Source organism: Oncorhynchus keta, unplaced genomic scaffold (genome assembly GCF_023373465.1).
Source record: "Oncorhynchus keta strain PuntledgeMale-10-30-2019 unplaced genomic scaffold, Oket_V2 Un_contig_18717_pilon_pilon, whole genome shotgun sequence".
In the NCBI taxonomy this organism is placed as follows: Eukaryota; Metazoa; Chordata; class Actinopteri; order Salmoniformes; family Salmonidae; genus Oncorhynchus; species Oncorhynchus keta.
In genome coordinates, this window is record NW_026281067.1 from 20,001 (window position 1) to 33,679 (window position 13,679).

Consider the following 13,679-nt stretch of genomic DNA (forward strand, 5'->3'; position numbering starts at 1 on the left):
TGAATTGAGGCTGTTCTGAGGGCAAAAGGGGGTTCAACTCAATATTAGGAAGGTGTTCCTAATGTTTGGTCTACTCAGTGTAATCATAAAAAGACAGGACAAGAGGCAACATATCGTGATTGATAGACAGGACAACAGGCTACATATCGTGATTGATAGACAGGACAACAGGCTACATATCGTGATTGATAGACAGGACAACAGGCTACATATCGTGATTGATAGACAGGACAATAGGTTACATATCGTGATTGATAGACAGGACAATAAAATACATATCGTGATTGATAGACAGGACAATAGGCTACATATCGTGATTGATAGACAGGACAACAGGCTACATATCGTGATTGATAGACAGGACAACAGGCTACATATCGTGATAGATAGACAGGACAACAGGCTACATATCGTGATAGATAGACAGGACAACAGGCTACATATCATGATAGATGGACAGGACAATAGGCTACATATCGTGATTGATAGACAGGACAACAGGCTACATATCATGATAGATGGACAGGACAATAGGCTACATATCGTGATTGATAGACAGGACAACAGGCTACATATCGTGATAGATGGACAGGACAATAGGCTACATATCGTGATTGATAGACTGGACAATAGAATACATATCGTGATAGATAGACAGGGCAATAGGTTACATATCGTGATTGATAGACTGGACAATAGGCTACATATCGTGATTGATAGACAGGACAAGAGGCAACATATCGTGATTGATAGACAGGACAACAGGCTACATATCGTGATAGATGGACAGGACAATAAGTTACATATCGTGATTGATAGACAGGACAATAGGTTACATATCGTGATTGATAGACAGGACAATAAAATACATATCGTGATTGATAGACAGGACAATAGGCTACATATCGTGATTGATAGACAGGACAATAAAATACATATTGTGATTGATAGACAGGACAATAGGCTACATATCGTGATTGATAGACAGGACAACAGGCTACATATCGTGATTGATAGACAGGACAACAGGCTACATATCGTGATAGACAGACAGGACAACAGGCTACATATCGTGATAGACATACAGGACAACAGGCTACATATCGTGATAGATGGACAGGACAATAGGCTACATATCGTGATTGATAGACAGGACAACAGGCTACATATCGTGATAGATGGACAGGACAATAGGCTACATATCGTGATTGATAGACAGGACAACAGGCTACATATCGTGATAGATGGACAGGACAATAGGCTACATATCGTGATTGATAGACTGGACAATAGAATACATATCGTGATAGATAGACAGGGCAATAGGTTACATATCGTGATTGATAGACTGGACAATAGGCTACATATCGTGATTGATAGACTGGACAATAGGCTACATATCGTGATTGATAGACTGGACAATAGAATACATATCGTGATTGATCGACTGGACAATAGGCTACATATCGTGATTGATAGACTGGACAATAAAATACATATCGTGATTGATAGACAGGACAATAGGCTTCATATCGTGATAGATAGACAGGGCAATAGGTTACATATCGTGATTGATAGACTGGACAATAAAATACATATCGTGATAGATAGACAGGACAATAGGCTACATATCGTGATTGATAGACAGGACAACAGGCTACATATCGTGATAGATGGACAGGACAATAGGCTACATATCGTGATTGATAGACTGGACAATAGAATACATATCGTGATAGATAGACAGGGCAATAGGTTACATATCGTGATTGATAGACTGGACAACAGGCTACATATCGTGATAGATGGACAGGACAATAGGCTACATATCGTGATTGATAGACAGGACAACAGGCTACATATCGTGATTGATGGACAGGACAATAGGCTACATATCGTGATTGATAGACTGGACAATAGAATACATATCGTGATAGATAGACAGGACAATAGGTTACATATCGTGATTGATAGACTGGACAATAGAATACATATCGTGATTGATAGACTGGACAATAGGCTACATATCGTGATTGATAGACTGGACAATAGAATACATATCGTGATTGATAGACTGGACAATAAAATACATATCGTGATTGATAGACAGGACAACAGGCTACATATCGTGATAGATGGACAGGACAATAGGTTACATATCGTGATTGATAGACAGGACAATAGGCTACATATCGTGATTGATAGACAGGACAATAAAATACATATCGTGATTGATAGACTGGACAATAGAATACATATCGTGATACCAACAACAACCCTAAGCACACAGACAAGACAATGACTGTCCTTGATTGGCCCAGACAGAGCCCGGACTTGAACGCGATCGAACATCTCTGGAGAGACCTGAAAATAGCTGTGCAGAGACGCTCCCCATCCAACCTGACAGAGCTTGAGAGGATCTGCAGAGAAACATGTGAGAAACTCCCCAAATACAGATGCCAAGCTTGTAGCATCATTTCCAAAAAGACTCGAGACTGTAATCGCTGACAAAGATGCTTTTTGTTATTCAAATCAGTATTTCACCTTTATTTAACTAGTCAATTAAGAACAAATTCTTATTTACAATGACAGCCTGCAAGAGCCAAACCCAGACGACCCTGGTCGCCACCCTATGGGACTCCCAATCACAGCCTGGATTCGAACCGGGGTGCCTGTAGGGACACTAGCACTGAGATGCAGTGTCTTAGACCACCGCACCACTCGGGTGCTTCAACAAAAGACTGAGTAAAGGGTCTGAATACGTACGTAAATGTGGTTTTTCAGTTTATATATTTTTTATTTGCCAAACAAATCTAAAAACCTGTTTTAGCTTTGTCATTATGGTGTATTGTGATGTCATTATGGTGTATTGAGATGTCATTTTGGGGTATTGTGATGTCATTTTGGGGTATTGTGATGTCATTTTGGGGTATTGTGATGTCATTATGGGATATTGGAATGTCATTATGGGGTATTGTGATGTCATTATGGGATATTGGAATGTCATTATGGGGTATTGTGATGTCATTATGGGTTATTGGAATGTCATTATGGGGTATTGTGATGTCATTATGGGATATTGGAATGTCATTATGGGCTAGTGTGATGTCATTGTGGGGTATCGTGATGTCATTATGGGATATTGGGTCTGAATACTTTCCAAATGCCCTGTATGAGAGGATCTTGCTGCACAGAATAAGAATTGACAGTTATGCTTGCTGCTGTTGTTGTGTTACCAAGCAACAGGAGTCTAGACAACCTTAAATCCCTGAACTATCCATCTGGATTGGTAAGGAAGAGAAAGGCTTGTAAGGATCAATCACAACACTGTTCCTCGCCATCAAATCAAATGTTATTTGTCACATGCACCGAATAAAACAGGTGAAGTAAACCTCACAGTGAACTGACAAGACCTTAACCAACAATGCAGTTTTAAGAAAAGTAAGAGATAAGAATTACAAATAATTAAAGAGCAGCAGTAAATAACAATAGCGAGACTATATACAGGGTGTTACGGTACAGAGTCAATGTGGAGGCTATATACAGGGTATTACGGTACAAAGTCAATGTGGAGGCTATATACAGGGTATTACGGTACAGAGTCAATGTGGAGGCTATGTACAGGGGGTACGGTACAGAGTCAATGTGGAGGCTATATACAGGGGGTACCGGTACAGAGTCAATGTGGAGGCTATATACAGGGGGTACAGGTACAGAGTCAATGTGGAGGCTATATACAGGGGGTACCGGTACAGAGTCAATGTGGAGGCTATATACAGGGGTTACTGGTACAGAGTCAAAGTGGAGGCTATATACAGGGTATTACGGTACAGAGTCAATGTGGAGGCTATATACAGGGGGTACCGGTACAGAGTCAATGTGGAGGCTATATACAGGGGTACCGGTACAGAGTCAATGTGGAGGCTATATAGTCATGTGGGGTTACTGGTACAGAGTCAATGTGGAGGCTATATACAGGGTATTACGGTACAGAGTCAACGTGGAGGCTATATACAGGGGTACGGTACAGAGTCAATGTGGAGGCTATATACAGGGGGTACCAGTACAGAGTCAATGTGGAGGCTATGTACAGGGGGAACCGGTACAGAGTCAATGTGGAGGCTATATACAAGGGTATTACGGTACAGAGTCAATGTGGAGGCTATATACAGGGGTACCAGTACAGAGTCAATGTGGAGGCTATATACAGGGGTACCGGTACAGAGTCAATGTGGAGGCTATATACAGGGGGTACCGGTACAGAGTCAATGTGGAGGCTATATACAGGGGGTACCGGTACAGAGTCAATGTGGAGGCTATATACAGGGGTACCGGTACAGAGTCAATGTGGAGGCTATATACAGGGGTACCGGTACAGAGTCAAAGTGGAGGCTATATACAGGGGTTACCGGTACAGAGTCAATGTGAAGGCTATATACAGGGTGTTACGGTACAGAGTCAATGTGGAGGCTATATACAGGGGGTTCCGGTACAGAGTCAATGTGGAGGCTATATACAGGGGGTACCGGTACAGAATCAATGTGGAGGCTATATACAGGGGGGTACTGGTACAGAGTCAATGTGGAGGCTATATACAGGGGGTACCGGTACAGAGTCAATGTGGAGGCTATATACAGGGGGTACCGGTACAGAGTCAATGTGAAGGCTATATACAGGGGGTACCGGTACAGAGTCAATGTGGAGGCTATATACAGGGGGTACCGGTACAGAGTCAATGTGGAGGCTATATACAGGGGGTACCGGTACAGAGTCAATGTGGAGGCTATATACAGGGGGTACCGGTACAGAGTCAATGTGGAGGCTATATACAGGGGTACCGGTACAGAGTCAATGTGGAGGCTATATACAGGGGTACCGGTACAGAGTCAATGTGGAGGCTATATACAGGGGGTACCGGTACAGAGTCAATGTGGAGGCTATATACAGGGGTTCCGGTACAGAGTCAATGTGGAGACTATATACAGGGGGTACAGAGTGTTGAGGTAAGAGTAATATATGCCATTTGGAGGCTATGCATACACAGGGGGTACCGGGTACAGAGTGTTGATGGTAACTTGACCAGAGGTAATATGAACATGTAAGTAGAGTTATTAAAGTTACTATGCATAGATTATAACAGAGGGTACCAACAGTGTATAAGGGGGGCAATAGAAGGGGGGGGGCAATGGACATAGTCTGGGTAGCCATTTGATTAGATGTTCAGGAGTCTTATGGCTTTGGGGGTAGAAGCTGTTTAGAAGCCTCTTGGACCTAGACTTGGTGCTCCGGTACCGCTTGCCATGCGGAAGTAGAGAGAACAGTCTATGACTAAGGTGGCTGGAGTCTTTGATCATTTTTAGGCCCTCCCTCTGACACCGCCTGGTATAGAGGTCCTGGGTGGCAGGAAGCTTGGCCCCAGTGATGTACTGGGCCGTACGCACTACCCTCTGTAGTACCTTGCGTTCGGAGGCCGAGCAGTTGAAATACCAGGCGGTGAAGCAACCAGTCAGGATGCTCTCGATGGTGCAGCTGTAGAACCATTTGAGGATCTGAGCATGTGCATGTGTGCGCAGTGACGTGATCAAGACAAAGGAGATGATTGTGGAATACAGGAAAAGGAGGCCTGAGCACGCCCCCGTTCTCATCATGCTCTTGATGGTGCAGCTATAGAAGCTTTTGAGGATCTGAGGACCTCTTAGGTTAGGGTTAGTGCCCTCTTCACACCTGTCTTGGTGTGTTTGGACCATGATAGTTTGTTGGTGATGTGGACACCAAGGAATTTGAAACTCTCAACCTGGTCCACTACAGCCCCGTCGATGAGAACGGGGGCGTGCTCAGGCCTCCTTTTCCTGTCGTCCACAATCATCTCCTTTGTCTTGATCACTTCACTGTGCACACGCGTACACTCACATCTGCACATGCACATGCACACACACACTGCCCTAGCCCCCAGCCTCCCAAATTGAATCCCGTACTCTCGAATCGGGGCATAATGTTTTCTTGTCTGAACATATCCTCTCTGATCCCCTCATTGTTTGTTGTGTTCTCTACTAGTCCAAGGCCAGACACTGTGTTCTCTGCTAGTCCAAGGCCAGACACTGTGTTCTCTGCTAGTCCAAGGCCAGACACTGTGTTCTCTACTAGTCCAAGGCCAGACACTGTGTTCTCTACTAGTCCAAGGCCAGACACTGTGTTCTCTGCTAGTCCAAGGCCAGACACTGTGTTCTCTACTAGTCCAAGGCCAGACACTGTGTTTGTTGTGTTCTCTGCTAGTCCAAGGCCAGACACTGTGTTCTCTACTAGTCCAAGGCCTGACACTGTGTTCTCTACTAGTCCAAGGCCAGACACTGTGTTCTCTACTAGTCCAAGGCCAGACACTGTGTTCTCTGCTAGTCCAAGGCCAGACACTGTGTTCTCTACTAGTCCAAGGTCAGACACTGTGTTTGTTGTGTTCTCTACTAGTCCAAGGCCAGACACTGTGTTCTCTACTAGTCCAAGGCCAGACACTGTGTTCTCTGCTAGTCCAAGGCCAGACACTGTGTTTAGTCCAAGGCCAGACACTGTGTTCTCTACTAGTCCAAGGCCAGACACTGTGTTCTCTACTAGACCAAGGCCAGACACTGTGTTCTCTACTAGTCCAAGGCCAGACACTGTGTTCTCTGCTAGTCCAAGGCCAGACACTGTGTTCTCTACTAGTCCAAGGCCAGACACTGTGTTCTCTACTAGTCCAAGGCCAGACACTGTGTTCTCTGCTAGTCCAAGGCCAGACACTGTGTTCTCTACTAGTCCAAGGCCAGACACTGTGTTCTCTGCTAGTCCAAGGCCAGACACTGTGTTCTCTACTAGTCCAAGGCCAGACACTGTGTTCTCTACTAGTCCAAGGCCAGACACTGTGTTCTCTACTAGTCCAAGGCCAGACACTGTGTTCTCTACTAGTCCAAGGCCAGACACTGTGTTCTCTACTAGTCCAAGGCCAGACACTGTGTTCTCTACTAGTCCAAGGCCAGACACTGTGTTCTCTACTAGTCCAAGGCCAGACACTGTGTTCTCTGCTAGTCCAAGGCCAGACACTGTGTTCTCTACTAGTCCAAGGCCAGACACTGTGTTCTCTACTAGTCCAAGGCCAGACACTGTGTTCTCTGCAAGACCAAGGCCAGACAGTCCAAGGCCAGACACTGTGTTCTCTACTAGTCCAAGGCCAGACACTGTGTTCTCTGCTAGTCCAAGGCCAGACACTGTGTTCTCTACTAGTCCAAGGCCAGACACTGTGTTCTCTACTAGTCCAAGGCCAGACACTGTGTTCTCTACTAGTCCAAGGCCAGACACTGTGTTTTTTGTTCTCTGGCTAGTCCAATTCCAGACTCTGTTTTGTACCTTATGAAGGCCAGACACTGTGATTACTGACCTCTGCCTGCCCTGACCCTGAGACTGCCTGCCGTTCTGTACCATGACCCTGATCTGGTTCTGACCTCTAGTCCAAGGCCAGACACTGAGACTGCCTAGTCCAAGTTCTGACACTTATGACCTCTGATCAAGGCCAGACACTGACCTTCGACTGTCCAAGGCCGTTCTGTTCTCTGGATTACTGATCTGGCCGTTTTGTCTGCTAGTCCAAGGCCAGACACTGTGTTCTCTACTAGTCCAAGGCCAGACACTGTTTGTACCTAGTCCAATGACACTGTGATCTCTACTGTCCAAGGCCTGACACTGTGACCCTTCAACTGCCTGCCGTTTTGTACCTTATGAACTCTGATCTGGATTACTGACCTTCCAAGGCCTGACACTGTGTTTGTACCTTATGAACCCTGATCTGGTTTACTGACCTCTCTGCCTGCCCAAGACCAGACACTGTGTTTTGTACCTTATGAACTCTGATCTGGATTACTGACCTCTCTGCCTGCCCTGACCCTTGACTGCCTGCTAGTCCTGTACCTTATGACCTCTGTTCTGGATTACTGACCAAGGCCAGCCACTGACCCTGAGACTGCCTGTCCGTTCTGTACCTTATGACCTCTGATCTGGATTACTGACACTCTGCCTGCCCTAGACCCAAGGAGACACTGTGTTCTCTACTATGTCCAAGGCCAGACACTGTGTTTTGTTCTCTGCCTGCCATGACCCTGAGACTGCCTGTTTTGTACCTTATGAACTCTGATCTGGATTACTGACCTCTGCCTGCCCTGACCCTGAGACTGCCTGCCGTTCTGTACCTTATGACCTCTGATCTGGATTACTGACCTCTGCCTGCCCTGACCCTGAGACTGCCTGCCGTTCTGTACCTTATGACCTCTGATCTGGATTACTGACCTTCGACTGCCTGCCGTTTTGTACCTTATGAACTCTGATCTGGATTACTGACCTCTGCCTGCCCTGACCCTTCGACTGCCTGCCGTTCTGTACCTTATGACCTCTGATCTGGATTACTGACCTTCGACTGCCTGCCGTTTTGTACCTTATGAACTCTGATCTGGATTACTGACCTCTGCCTGCCCTGACCCTGAGACTGCCTGCCGTTCTGTACCTTATGAACTCTGATCTGGATTACTGACCTCTCTGCCTGCCCTGACCCTGAGACTGCCTGCCGTTCTGTACCTTATGACCTCTGATCTGGATTACTGACCTCTGCCTGCCCTGACCCTTCGACTGCCTGCCGTTTTGTACCTTATGAACTCTGATCTGGATTACTGACCTCTGCCTGCCCTGACCCTGAGACTGCCTGCCGTTTGTACCTTATGAACTCTGATCTGGATTACTGACCTCTGCCTGCCCTGACCCTGAGACTGCCTGCCGTTTGTACCTTATGAACTCTGATCTGGATTACTGACCTCTGCCTGCCCTGACCCTGAGACTGCCTGCCGTTTGTACCTTATGACCTCTGATCTGGATTACTGGCCTCTGCCTGCCCTGACCCTGAGACTGCCTGCCGTTTTGTACCTTATGACCTCTGATCTGGATTACTGACCTCTCTGCCCTGACCCCTGCCTGCCGTTTTGTACCTTATGAACTCTGATCTGGATTACTGACCTTCTGCCTGCCCTGACCTTCGATGCCTGCTGTTCTGTACCTTATGACCTCTGATCTGGATTACTGACCTTCTGAGACTGCCTGCCGTTTTGTACCTTATGACCTCTGATCTGGATTACTGACCCTCTGCCTGCCCTGACCCTGAGACTGCCTGCCGTTTTGTACCTTATGACCTCTGATCTGGATTACTGACCTCTGCCTGCCCTGACCCTGAGACTGCCTGCCGTTCTGTACCTTATGAACTCTGATCTGGATTACTGACCTTCGACTGCCTGCCGTTTTGTACCTTAGACTGATCTGCCGATTACTGACCTTATGACCTCTGTTCTGTATTATGAACTCTGATCTGCCTGCCCTGACCTTCGACTGCCTGCCGTTTTGTACCTTATGAACTCTGATCTGGATTACTGACCTTGACTGCCTGCCCCTGACCCTGAGACTGACCTGCCGTTTTGTACCTTATGACCTCTGATCTGGATTACTGACCTGCCTGCCCTGACCCTGAGACTGCCTGCCGTTTTGTACCTTATGAACTCTGATCTGGATTACTGACCTCTGCCTGCCCTGACCCTGAGACTGCCTGCCGTTTTGTACCTTATGAACTCTGATCTGGATTACTGACCTCTCTGCCTGCCCTGACCCTGAGACTGCCTGCCTTATGACCTCTGATCTGGTACCTCGTCACACCACCCTGGATTATTGCCCTTGACCTGTCATTATGCCCCCTGTTGTAGTAATAAACTATTTGTTACTTCGACCTCGTCTGCATCTGGGTCTTCTCCTGAAACGTGATACTAGTACCGTCTTTTTTGCTCGCTAGGGCCATCTACTTTGGTCCTTCCTGCTCAGTTGGTAGTAGCCTACTTGGCCAGGGTAGTGGGTTCAATCTTCCCAGTAGCCTACTTAGAATGTATGCACACATGACTGTAAGTAGCCTTTGGATGAACTGCGTCTGTCTTCCCAGTAGCCTACTTAGTGTGAATGCTTCCTGTCTTCCCATAGCCTATTACTGCTTCCTGTCTTCCCAGTAGCCTAAGTGCTTCCTGTCTTCCCAGTAGCCTACTTGGAGTGTGAACTGCTTCCTGTCTTCCCAGTAGCCTACTTGGAGTGTGAACTGCTTCCTGTCTTCCCAGTAGCCTACTTGGAGTGTGAACTGCTTCCTGTCTTCCCAGTAGCCTACTTGGAGTGTGAACTGCTTCCTGTCTTCCCAGTAGCCTACTTGGTGTGTGAACTGCTTCCTGTCTTCCCAGTAGCCTACTTGGAGTGTGAACTGCTTCCTGTCTTCCCAGTAGCCTACTTGGAGTGTGAACTGCTTCCTGTCTTCCCAGTAGCCTACTTGGAGTGTGAACTGCTTCCTGTCTTCCCAGTAGCCTACTTGGAGTGTGAACTGCTTCCTGTCTTCCCAGTAGCCTACTTGGAGTGTGAACTGCTTCCTGTCTTCCCAGTAGCCTACTTGGTGTGTGAACTGCTTCCTGTCTTCCCAGTAGCCTACTTGGAGTGTGAACTGCTTCCTGTCTTCCCAGTAGCCTACTTGGAGTGTGAACTGCTTCCTGTCTTCCCAGTAGCCTACTTGGAGTGTGAACTGCTTCCTGTCTTCCCAGTAGCCTACTTGGAGTGTGAACTGCTTCCTGTCTTCCCAGTAGCCTACTTGGAGTGTGAACTGCTTCCTGTCTTCCCAGTAGCCTACTTGGAGTGTGAACTGCTTCCTGTCTTCCCAGTAGCCTACTTGGAGTGTGAACTGCTTCCTGTCTTCCCAGTAGCCTACTTGGAGTGTGAACTGCTTCCTGTCTTCCCATTTAGCCTACTTGGAGTGTGAACTGCTTCCTGTCTTCCCAGTAGCCTACTTGGAGTGTGAACTGCTTCCTGTCTTCCCAGTAGCCTACTGGGAGTGTGAACTGCTGACTGCTATTAACTTGCAGATGATTGTTCACACATCAACCAGGATCAAGGGGCAGGGCAAATTGTGACCTGTTTTAGTAATCAGTGGATGTATTGGAAGGGGAGTGGTTTCTCCTCTCCTAGGCAATCAGCAGTTCGTTCCCGGGAGGTGTGCTCTTTCACTTTGAAAGGCCAATTTGAGATTAGTATTAGTACTTCTTTTTTCTCAGGGGCAGCTGTAAGCAGCGGGCCTCGTCACGGATTTAAACAAAGGTTCTGCCGAGTTGTTGGAGGAAGGACAGAGAGGAAGGCTCCACTCAATTCAATTCAATTCGAGGGGCTTTATTGGCATGGGAAACATGTGTTAACATTGCCAAAGCAAGTGAGGTAGACAACATACAAAGTGAAATAAACAATAATAATGAACAGTAAACATTACACATACAGAAGTTTCAAAACAATAAAGACATTACAAATGTCATATTATATATATATATATATACAGTGTTGTAATAATGTACAAATGGTTAAAGTACACAAGGGAAAATAAATAAACATAAATATGGGTTGTATTTACAATGGTGTTTGTTCTTCACTGGTTGCCCTTTTCTCGTGGCAACAGGTCACACATCTTGCTGCTGTGATTCCACACTGTGTTACTTCACCCAGTAGATATGGGAGTTTATCAAAATTGGATTTGTTTTCTCATTCTTTGTGGATCTGTGTAATCTGAGGGAAATATGTGTCTCTCATATGGTCATACATTGGGCAGGAGGTTAGGAAGTGCAGCTCAGTTTCCACCTCATTTTGTGGGCAGTGAGCACATAGCCTGTCTTCTCTTGAGAGCCATGTCTGCCTACGGCGGCCTTTCTCAATAGCAAGGCTATGCTCACTGAGTCCGTACATAGTCAAAGCTTTCCTTAATTTTGGGCCAGTCACAATGGTCAGGTATTCTGCCACTGTGTACTCTCTGTTTGGGGACAAATAGCATTCTAGTTTGCTCTGGTTTTTTGTTTTTCCTTGTGCTGCTGTCCTGGGGCTCTGTAGGGTGTGTTTAAGTTTGTGAACAGAGCCCCAGGACCAGCTTGCTTAGGGGACTCTTCTCCAGGTTCATCTCTCTGTAGGTGATGGCTTTGTTATGGAAGGTTTGGGAATCGCTTCCTTTTAGGTGGTTGTAGAATTTTACGGCTCTTTTCTGGATTTTGATAATTAGTGGGTATCGGCCTAATTCTGCTCTGCATGCATTATTTGGTGTTTTACGTTGTACACGGAGGATATTTTTGCAGAATTCTGCGTGCAGAGTTTCAATTTGGTGTTTGTCCCATTTGTGAAGTCTTGGTTGGTGAGCGGACCCCAGACCTCACAACCATAAAGGGCAATGGGCTCTATGACTGATTCAAGTATTTTTAGCCAAATCCTAATTGGTATGTTGAAATTTATGTTTCTTTTGATGGCATAGAAGGCCCTTCTTGCCTTGTCTCTCAGATCGTTCACAGCTTTGTGGAAGTTACCTGTGGCGCTGATGTTTAGGCCAAGGTATGTATAGTTTTTTGTGTGCTCTAGGGCAACGGTGTCTAGATGGAATTTGTATTTGTGGTCCTGGTGACTGGACCTTTTTTGTAACACCATTATTTTGGTCTATCAGATCCTCCTCTCCACCCTCTCAGGGCTGGGTGTCTCAGGCTCTATCAGATCCTCCTCTCCACCCTCTTAGGGCTGGGTGTCTCAGGCTCTATCAGATCCTCCTCTCCACCCTCTTAGGGCTGGGTGTCTCAGACTCTATCAGATCCTCCTCTCCACCCTCTTAGGGCTGGGTGGGCGTCTCAGGCTCTATCAGATCCTCCTCTCCACCCTCTTAGATCCTCCTCCTCTCCACCCTCTTAGGGCTGGGTGTCTCAGACTCTATCAGATCCTCCTCTCCACCCTCTTAGGGCTGGGTGTCTCAGTCTCTATCAGATCCTCCTCTCCACCCTCTTAGGGCTGGGCGTCTCAGGCTCTATCAGATCCTCCTCTCCACCCTCTTAGGGCTGGGTGTCTCAGGCTCTATCAGATCCTCCTCTCCACCCTCTCAGGGCTGGGTGTCTCAGGCTCTATCAGATCCTCCTCTCCACCCTCTCAGGGCTGGGCGTCTCAGGCATCTCAGGTTCTCCAAATTACTGGATTGCATCCTACCTGGCAGGCCACTTCTACCAGGTGACGTGAAGAGGATCTGGGTCTGAACCACGTACTCTCACTACTGGTGTCCCCGAGGGCTCGGTTCTAGGCCCTCTGCTCTTCTCTCTATAGACCAAGTCACTCAGCTCTGTCATATCCTCACATGGTCTCTCTTATCACTGCTATGAGGGTGGACCTCTCCTCTTCTCTCTCTACACCAAGTCACTCAGCTCTGTCATATCCTCACATGGTCTCTCCTATCACTGCTATGAGGGTGGACCTCTCTTTCCCTCTCTATAGACCAAGTCACTCAGCTCCGTCATATCCTCACATGGTCTCTCCTATCACTGCTACCTCACACAGGAAGTGGACATCTCAACTATTTCCCTACCTCACACCCAGGTGGTGGAACATCTCTGCGTACCTGGCAGAAACCTCACACAGGATGTGGACCACCTCAGAGCTCCCTCACAAGAAGTGGAACATCTGGAAGCCCTGCCCGCTCAGGAAGTCCTCTCTATCCCAGAGTGGCAAAGCACCTCAGGCGTGACCCTGGACAACACCCTCCTCACACAGTGGAACATCAAAGTATGGCCCTACCTCACACAGGAAGTGGAACATCT